Source organism: Oncorhynchus keta, unplaced genomic scaffold (genome assembly GCF_023373465.1).
Source record: "Oncorhynchus keta strain PuntledgeMale-10-30-2019 unplaced genomic scaffold, Oket_V2 Un_scaffold_2008_pilon_pilon, whole genome shotgun sequence".
Classification (NCBI taxonomy): Eukaryota; Metazoa; Chordata; class Actinopteri; order Salmoniformes; family Salmonidae; genus Oncorhynchus; species Oncorhynchus keta.
In genome coordinates, this window is record NW_026290853.1 from 355,001 (window position 1) to 365,000 (window position 10,000).

General features: G+C 53.1%; 1 protein-coding gene and 1 long non-coding RNA gene across 5 annotated transcripts in view; one reads left to right on the top strand and one right to left on the bottom strand.

The window, feature by feature from the left end:
- card11 (caspase recruitment domain family, member 11) overlaps positions 1 to 10,000 on the top strand; it is an 89,853-nt gene that overhangs the window by 26,775 nt on the left and 53,078 nt on the right.
- The window catches only part of LOC127927985 (uncharacterized), a 1,784-nt gene continuing 1,331 nt past the window's right edge, over positions 9,548 to 10,000 (bottom strand). Inside the window, exons 2-4 of one of the 4 annotated variants that reach the window (XR_008129817.1) lie at positions 9,968 to 10,000; positions 9,714 to 9,802; positions 9,558 to 9,624 (exon numbers count right to left, since the gene is read on the bottom strand). The exon at positions 9,968 to 10,000 is cut by the window's right edge and continues 660 nt beyond it. This is a non-coding gene — a long non-coding RNA (uncharacterized LOC127927985). The other 3 variants (XR_008129818.1, XR_008129816.1, XR_008129819.1) reach the window with 3 other exon arrangements.

Sequence of the window (10,000 nt, forward strand, 5' to 3'; positions counted from 1 at the left end):
GCTTGGGTTAGGGTTACTGTGGGACTGTTACAACCTAGCTAGCTTGGGTTAGGGTTACTGTGGGACTGTTACAACCTAGCTAGCTTGGGTTAGGGTTACTGTGGGACTGTTACAACCTAGCTATCTAGGGTTAGGGTTACTGTGGGACTGTTACAACCTAGCTAGCTTGGGTTAGGGTTACTGTGGGACTGTTAAAACCTAGCTAGCTAGGGTTAGGGTTACTGTGGGACTGTTACAACCTAGCTAGCTTGGGTTAGGGTTACTGTGGGACTGTTACAACCTAGCTATCTAGGGTTAGGGTTACTGTGGGACTGTTACAACCTAGCTAGCTTGGGTTAGGGTTACTGTGGGACTGTTACAACCTAGCTAGCTTGGGTTAGGGTTAGGTTACTGTGGGACTGTTACAACCTAGCTAGCTTGGGTTAGGGTTACTGTGGGACTGTTACAACCTAGCTAGCTTGGGTTAGGGTTACTGTGGGACTGTTACAACCTAGCTAGCTGGGGTTAGGGTTACTGTGGGACTGTTACAACCTAGCTAGCTTGGGTTAGGGTTACTGTGGGACTGTTACAACCTAGCTAGCTTGGGTTAGGGTTACTGTGGGACTGTTACAACCTAGCTAGCTTGGGTTAGGTTACTGTGGGACTGTTACAACCTAGCTAGCTTGGGTTAGGGTTACTGTGGGACTGTTACAACCTAGCTAGCTGGGGTTAGGGTTACTGTGGGACTGTTACAACCTAGCTAGCTTGGGTTAGGGTTACTGTGGGACTGTTACAACCTAGCTAGCTTGGGTTAGGGTTACTGTGGGACTGTTACAACCTAGCTATCTAGGGTTAGGGTTAGGGTTACGGTGGGACTGTTACAACCTAGCTAGCTTGGGTTAGGGTTACTGTGGGACTGTTACAACCTAGCTAGCTTGGGTTAGGGTTACTGTGGGACTGTTACAACCTAGCTAGCTTGGGTTAGGGTTACTGTGGGACTGTTACAACCTAGCTAGCTTTGGTTAGGGTTACTGTGGGACTGTTACAACCTAGCTAGCTTGGGTTAGGGTTACTGTGGGACTGTTACAACCTAGCTAGCTTGGGTTAGGGTTACTGTGGGACTGTTACAACCTAGCTAGCTTGGGTTAGGGGTTACTGTGGGACTGTTACAACCTAGCTAGCTAGGGTTAGGGTTACTGTGGGACTGTTACAACCTAGCTAGCTAGGGTTACGGTTACTGTGGGACTGTTACAACCTAGCTAGCTTGGGTTAGGGTTACTGTGGGACTGTTACAACCTAGCTAGCTGGGTGTTAGGGTTACTGTGGGACTGTTACAACCTAGCTAGCTGGGGTTAGGGTTACTGTGGGACTGTTACAACCTAGCTAGCTAGGGTTAGGGTTACTGTGGGACTGTTACAACCTAGCTAGCTGGGGTTAGGGTTACTGTGTGACATTTACAACCTAGCTAGCTTGGGTTAGGGTTAGGGTTACTGTGGGAATGTTACAACCTAGCTAGCTTGGGTTAGAGTTACTGTGGGAATGTTACAACCTAGCTAGCTTAGGTTAGGGTTACTGTGGGACTGTTACAACCTAGCTAGCTGGGGTTAGGGTTACTGTGGGACTGTTACAACCTAGCTAGCTTGGGTTAGGGTTACTGTGGGACTGTTACAACCTAGCTAGCCTGGGTTAGGGTTACTGTGGGACTGTTACAACCTAGCTAGCTTTGGTTAGGGTTACTGTGGGACTGTTACAACCTAGCTAGCGTGGGTTAGGGTTACTGTGGGACTGTTACAACCTAGCTAGCTTGGGTTAGGGTTACTGTGGGACTGTTACAACCTAGCTATCTAGGGTTAGGGTTAGGGTTACGGTGGGACTGTTACAACCTAGCTAGCTTGGGTTAGGGTTACTGTGGGACTGTTACAACCTAGCTAGCTTGGGTTAGGGTTACTGTGGGACTGTTACAACCTAGCTAGCTTGGGTTAGGGTTACTGTGGGACTGTTACAACCTAGCTAGCTTTGGTTAGGGTTACTGTGGGACTGTTACAACCTAGCTAGCTTGGGTTAGGGTTACTGTGGGACTGTTACAACCTAGCTAGCTTGGGTTAGGGTTACTGTGGGACTGTTACAACCTAGCTAGCTTGGGTTAGGGTTACTGTGGGACTGTTACAACCTAGCTAGCTAGGGTTAGGGTTACTGTGGGACTGTTACAACCTAGCTAGCTAGGGTTACGGTTACTGTGGGACTGTTACAACCTAGCTAGCTTGGGTTAGGGTTACTGTGGGACTGTTACAACCTAGCTAGCTGGGTGTTAGGTTACTGTGGGACTGTTACAACCTAGCTAGCTGGGGTTAGGGTTACTGTGGGACTGTTACAACCTAGCTAGCTAGGGTTAGGGTTACTGTGGGACTGTTACAACCTAGCTAGCTGGGGTTAGGGTTACTGTGTGACATTTACAACCTAGCTAGCTTGGGTTAGGGTTAGGGTTACTGTGGGAATGTTACAACCTAGCTAGCTTGGGTTAGAGTTACTGTGGGAATGTTACAACCTAGCTAGCTTAGGTTAGGGTTACTGTGGGACTGTTACAACCTAGCTAGCTGGGGTTAGGGTTACTGTGGGACTGTTACAACCTAGCTAGCTTGGGTTAGGGTTACTGTGGGACTGTTACAACCTAGCTAGCCTGGGTTAGGGTTACTGTGGGACTGTTACAACCTAGCTAGCTTTGGTTAGGGTTACTGTGGGACTGTTACAACCTAGCTAGCGTGGGTTAGGGTTACTGTGGGACTGTTACAACCTAGCTAGCGTGGGTTAGGGTTACTGTGGGACTGTTACAACCTAGCTAGCTGGGGTTAGGGTTACTGTGGGACTGTTACAACCTAGCTAGCTAGGGTTAGGGTTACTGTGGGACTGTTGAAACCTAGCTAGCTTGGGTTAGGTTACTGTGGGACTGTTACAACCTAGCTAGCTTGGGTTAGGGTTACTGTGGGACTGTTACAACCTAGCTAGCTTGGGTTAGGGTTACTGTGGGACTGTTACAACCTAGCTATCTAGGGTTAGGGTTACTGTGGGACTGTTACAACCTAGCTAGCTTGGGTTAGGGTTACTGTGGGACTGTTACAACCTAGCTAGCATGGGTTAGGGTTAGGGTTACTGTGGGACTGTTACAACCTAGCTAGCTTGGGTTAGGGTTACTGTGGGACTGTTACAACCTAGCTAGCTTGGGTTAGGGTTACTGTGGGACTGTTACAACCTAGCTAGCTGGGGTTAGGGTTACTGTGGGACTGTTACAACCTAGCTAGCTTCGGTTAGGGTTACTGTGGGACTGTTACAACCTAGCTAGCTTGGGTTAGGGTTACTGTGGGACTGTTACAACCTAGCTAGCTTGGGTTAGGGTTACTGTGGGACTGTTACAACCTAGCTAGCTTGGGTTAGGGTTACTGTGGGACTGTTACAACCTAGCTAGCTGGGGTTAGGGTTACTGTGGGACTGTTACAACCTAGCTAGCTTGGGTTAGGGTTACTGTGGGACTGTTACAACCTAGCTAGCTTGGGTTAGGGTTACTGTGGGACTGTTACAACCTAGCTATCTAGGGTTAGGGTTAGGGTTACGGTGGGACTGTTACAACCTAGCTAGCTTGGGTTAGGGTTACTGTGGGACTGTTACAACCTAGCTAGCTTGGGTTAGGGTTACTGTGGGACTGTTACAACCTAGCTAGCTTGGGTTAGGGTTACTGTGGGACTGTTACAACCTAGCTAGCTTGGGTTAGGGTTACTGTGGGACTGTTACAACCTAGGTAGCTTGGGTTAGGGTTAGGGTTACTGTGGGACTGTTACAACCTAGCTAGCTTGGGTTAGGGTTACTGTGGGACTGTTACAACCTAGCTAGCTTGGGTTAGGGTTACTGTGGGACTGTTTCAACCTAGCTAGCTTGGGTTAGGGTTACTGTGGGACTGTTACAACCTAGCTAGCTTGGGTTAGGGTTACTGTGGGACTGTTACAACCTAGCTAGCTTTGGTTAGGGTTACTGTGGGACTGTTACAACCTAGCTAGCTTGGGTTAGGGTTACTGTGGGACTGTTACAACCTAGCTAGCTTGGGTTAGGGTTACTGTGGGACTGTTACAACCTAGCTAGCTTGGGTTAGGGTTACTGTGGGACTGTTACAACCTAGCTAGCTAGGGTTAGGGTTACTGTGGGACTGTTACAACCTAGCTAGCTTGGGTTAGGGTTACTGTGGGACTGTTACAACCTAGCTAGCTAGGGTTACGGTTACTGTGGGACTGTTACAACCTAGCTAGCTTGGGTTAGGGTTACTGTGGGACTGTTACAACCTAGCTAGCTGGGTGTTAGGGTTACTGTGGGACTGTTACAACCTAGCTAGCTGGGGTTAGGGTTACTGTGGGACTGTTACAACCTAGCTAGCTAGGGTTAGGGTTACTGTGGGACTGTTACAACCTAGCTAGCAGGGGTTAGGGTTACTGTGTGACATTTACAACCTAGCTAGCTTGGGTTAGGGTTAGGGTTACTGTGGGAATGTTACAACCTAGCTAGCTTGGGTTAGAGTTACTGTGGGAATGTTACAACCTAGCTAGCTTGGGTTAGGGTTACTGTGGGACTGTTACAACCTAGCTAGCTGGGGTTAGGGTTACTGTGGGACTGTTACAACCTAGCTAGCTTGGGTTAGGGTTACTGTGGGACTGTTACAGCCTAGCTAGGGTTAGGGTTACTGTGGGACTGTTACAACCTAGCTAGCTTGGGTTAGGGTTACTGTGGGACTGTTACAACCTAGCTAGCTGGGGTTAGGGTTACTGTGGGACTGTTACAACCTAGCTAGCCTGGGTTAGGGTTACTGTGGGACTGTTACAACCTAGCTAGCTTGGGTTAGGGTTACTGTGGGACTGTTACAACCTAGCTAGCTTGGGTTAGGGTTACTGTGGAACTGTTACAACCTAGCTAGCTTGGGTTAGGGTTACTGTGGGACTGTTACAACCTAGCTAGCTGGGGTTAGGGTTACTGTGGGACTGTTACAACCTAGCTAGCTAGGTCTCCACTCTCTCTCTGTTTTTGTTCTGTTGGTGAAGGTTTTGACTGTGTACCCTCTAGTACCCCTCCCTGTTCCCACAGTCTGACCCCCTCCCTGTTCCTTCAGTCTGACCCCTCCCTGTTCCCACAGTCTGACCCCCTCCCTGTTCCTACAGTCTGACCCCCTCCCTGTTCCCACAGTCTGACCCCCTCCCTGTTCCCACAGTCTGACCCCCTCCCTGTTCCCACAGTCTGACCCCTCCCTGTTCCTACAGTTTGACCCACCCCTGTTCCCACAGTCTGACTCCCTCCCTGTTCCTACAGTCTGACTCCCTCCCTGTTCCTACAGTCTGACCCCCTCCCCGTTCCCACAGTCTGACCCCCTCCCTGTTCCCACAGTCTGACCCCCTCCCTGTTCCCACAGTCTGACTCCCTCCCCGTTCCCACAGTCTGACCCTCTCCCCGTTCCCACAGTCTGACCCCCTCCCTGTTCCCACAGTCTGACTCCCTCCCCGTTCCCACATTCTGACCCTCTCCCCTTTCCCACAGTCTGACCCTCTCCCCGTTCCCACAGTCTGACCCTCTCCCTGTTCCCACAGTCTGACTCCCTCCCCGTTCCCACAGTCTGACCCCCTCCCTGTTCCCACAGTCTGACCCCCTCCCTGTTCCTTCAGTCTGACTCCCTCCCTGTTCCCACAGTCTGTCCCCCTCCCTGTTCCCACAGTCTGACCCCCTCCCTGTTCCCACAGTCTGACCCCCTCCCTGTTCCTTCAGTCTGACTCCCTCCCTGTTCCCACAGTCTGACCCCCTCCCTGTTCCCACAGTCTGACCCCCTCCCTGTTCCCACAGTCTGACCCCCTCCCTGTTCCCACAGTCTGACTCCCTCCCTGTTCCTTCAGTCTGACTCCCTCCCTGTTCCCACAGTCTGACCCCCTCCCTGTTCCCACAGTCTGACCCCTCCCCGTTCCCACAGTCTGACTCCCTCCCTGTTCCCACAGTCTGACCCCCTCCCCGTTCCCACAGTCTGACCCCCTCCCCGTTCCCACAGTCTGACTCCCTCCCTGTTCCCACAGTCTGACCCCTCCCCGTTCCCATAGTCTGACTCCCTCCCTGTTCCCACAGTCTGACTCCCTCCCCGTTCCCACAGTCTGACCCCCTCCCTGTTCCTACAGTCTGACCCCCTCCCTGTTCCTTCAGTCTGACTCCCTCCCTGTTCCCACAGTCTGACCCCCTCCCTGTTCCCACAGTCTGACCCCTCCCTGTTCCTTCAGTCTGACTCCCTCCCTGTTCCCACAGTCTGACCCCCTCCCTGTTCCCACAGTCTGACCCCCTCCCTGTTCCTTCAGTCTGACTCCCTCCCTGTTCCCACAGTCTGACCCCCTCCCTGTTCCTTCAGTCTGACTCCCTCCCTGTTCCCACAGTCTGACCCCTCCCTGTTCCTACAGTCTGACTCCCTCCCTGTTCCTTCAGTCTGACTCCCTCCCTGTTCCCACAGTCTGACCCCTCCCTGTTCCTACAGTCTGACTCCCTCCCCGTTCCCACAGTCTGACCCCCTCCCTGTTCCTTCAGTCTGACTCCCTCCCCGTTCCCACAGTCTGACCCCTCCCTGTTCCCACAGTCTGACCCCCTCCCTGTTCCTTCAGTCTGACTCCCTCCCTGTTCCTTCAGTCTGACCCCCTCCCTGTTCCCACAGTCTGACCCCTCCCTGTTCCTTCAGTCTGACTCCCTCCCTGTTCCCACAGTCTGACCCCCTCCCTGTTCCCACAGTCTGACCCCTCCCTGTTCCTTCAGTCTGACTCCCTCCCTGTTCCCACAGTCTGACTCCCTCCCTGTTCCCACAGTCTGACCCCCCCCCGTTCCCACAGTCTGACCCCTCCCCGTTCCCACAGTCTGACCCCCTCCCTGTTCCTTCAGTCTGACTCCCTCCCCGTTCCCATAGTCTGACAACAAGATCCTTCATGTCACTCACCCCACAACATTGACAGATGCCTCATCTCCTTCCTCAACATCAACGCTGTTAACCCCTCCAACTCTCTGATGCCTCCCCATTTTACCCTCAGAACAGCCTCAATTCGTTGTGGCATGGACTCTACAAGGTGGGATGCTGGCCCATGATGACTCCAATGTTTAACACAGTTGGCTGGATGTCCATTGAGTGGTGGACCATTCTTGATACACACAGGAAGCATGAAAACCCAGCAGTGTTGCAGTTCTTGACACAAACCGGTGCACCTGGCACCTACTACCATACCCCGTTCAAAGCCACTTAAATATTTTGTCTTGAATGAAGCAGCTGCCTGTAAGCTGCCGAGAGTCTGTGGAGAAGCTAGCTACTTTGTGCTACTGGCAAATGGTGATGCTAACCGTTAAGCTAACATTAGCTAGCAAGCGAACTGGCACTGACAGTATGGGATAATGGAGAGTGAATTAAATTATTTCTTCATCATCTTGTTAGATAGCTAGCTTGGTACAGCACTTTGTGTTTTGTGCATTTTGCTGCACTCACCAGCTCATTGGTTTCATATGAAGTGTGTGTGGAACTTCCTGGTTCAATTAGCAAGCTAATATTAGCTAGCTAACTAATGTAATGAGCTAGTGCACATTATAAAACCTAACACAAATCCTTCTTCAAGCACCAAACTCCGTAGCTTGATGTAAAATATGTAAAGACTCTTGAAAACAACATGAAGTTGTCTGGTTTTTGGATAAAAAGAGGGGAGGAGCACCCTGGGAGGAGCACCCTGGGAGGAGCACCCTGGGAGGAGCACCCTGGGAGGAGCACCCTGGGAAAAGCACCCTGGGAGGAGCACCCTGGGAGGAGCACCATGGGAGGAGCACCCTGGGAGGAGCACCCTGGGAAAAGCACCCTGGGAGGAGCACCCTGGGAAGAGCACCCTGGGAAAAGCACCCTGGGAGGAGCACCCTGGGAGGAGTACCCTGGGAGGAGCACCCTGGGAGGAGCACCCTGGGAAGAGCACCCTGGGAGGAGCACCCTGGGAGGAGCACCCTGGGAAAAGCACCCTGGGAGGAGCACCCTGGGAGGAGCACCCTGGGAGGAGCACCCTGGGAAAAGTACCCTGGGAGGAGCACCCTGGGAAAAGCACCCTGGGAGGAGCACCCTGGGAGGAGCACCCTGGGAGGAGCACCCTCCTTTCCCTTTTTCTTGTCACTCCAGTGAGATCCCCTGAGTGGACGTTCGTGCTCTCTGATTGGCTCAAAGTCAAGTAGTTGGCCACTGCCGAACATTGCGTTTCTACAAGTATAAACCCCAGGGCAAGAGAGGGAACGGCCGTGATAACAACCTATCGGTTACCGGCCCAACGCTCTAACCACTAGGCTACCCTGCTGCCCCAGGGCAAGAGAGGGAACGGCCTCCTACCGTGATACCAACCTATCGGTTACTAGCCCAACGCTCTAACCACTAGGCTACCCTGCTGCCCCAGGGCAAGAGAGGGAACGGCCTCCTACCGTGATAACAACCTATCGGTTACTAGCCCAACGCTCTAACCACTAGGCTACCCTGCTGCCCCAGGGCAAGAGAGGGAACGGCCTCCTACCGTGATAACAACCTATCGGTTACCAGCCCAACGCTCTAACCACTAGGCTACCCTGCTGCCCCAGGGCAAGAGAGGGAACGGCCTCCTACCGTGATACCAACCTATCGGTTACTAGCCCAACGCTCTAACCACTAGGCTACCCTGCTGCCCCAGGGCAAGAGAGGGAACGGCCTCCTACCGTGATACCAACCTATCGGTTACTAGCCCAACGCTCTAACCACTAGGCTACCCTGCTGCCCCAGGGCAAGAGAGGGAACGGCCTCCTACCGTGATACCAACCTATCGGTTACTAGCCCAACGCTCTAACCACTAGGCTACCCTGCTGCCCCAGGGCAAGAGAGGGAACAGCCTCCTACCGTGATACCAACCTATCGGTTACTAGCCCAACGCTCTAACCACTAGGCTACCCTGCTGCCCCAGGGCAAGAGAGGGAACGGCCTCCTACCGTGATAACAACCTATCGGTTACTAGCCCAACGCTCTAACCACTAGGCTACCCTGCTGCCCCAGGGCAAGAGAGGGAACGGCCTCCTACCGTGATACCAACCTATCGGTTACTAGCCCAACGCTCTAACCACTAGGCTACCCTGCTGCCCCAGGGCAAGAGAGGGAACGGCCTCCCACCGTGATAACAACCTATCGGTTACTAGCCCAACGCTCTAACCACTAGGCTACCCTGCTGCCCCAGGGCAAGAGAGGGAACGGCCTCCTACCGTGATACCAACCTATCGGTTACTAGCCCAACGCTCTAACCACTAGGCTACCCTGCTGCCCCAGGGCAAGAGAGGGAACGGCCTCCTACCGTGATACCAACCTATCGGTTACTAGCCCAACGCTCTAACCACTAGGCTACCCTGCTGCCCCAGGGCAAGAGAGGGAACAGCCTTCTACCGTGATAACAACCTATCGGTTACTAGCCCAACGCTCTAACCACTAGGCTACCCTGCTGCCCCAGGGCAAGAGAGGGAACGGCCGTGATAACAACCTATCGGTTACCGCCCAACGCTCTAACCACTAGGCTACCCTGCTGCCCCAGGGCAAGAGAGGGAACGGCCTCCTACCGTGATAACAACCTATCGGTTACCAGCCCAACACTCTAACCACTAGGCTACCCTGCTGCCCCAGGGCAAGAGAGGGAACGGCCTCCTACCGTGATACCAACCTATCGGTTACTAGCCCAACGCTCTAACCACTAGGCTACCCTGCTGCCCCAGGGCAAGAGAGGGAACGGCCTCCTACCGTGATAACAACCTATCGGTTACTAGCCCAACGCTCTAACCACTAGGCTACCCTGCTGCCCCAGGGCAAGAGAGGGAACGGCCGTGATACCAACCTATCGGTTACCGGCCCAACGCTCTTAACCACTAGGCTACCCTGCTGCCCCAGGGCAAGAGAGGGAACGGCCGTGATACCAACCTATCGGTTACTAGCCCAACGCTCTAACCACTA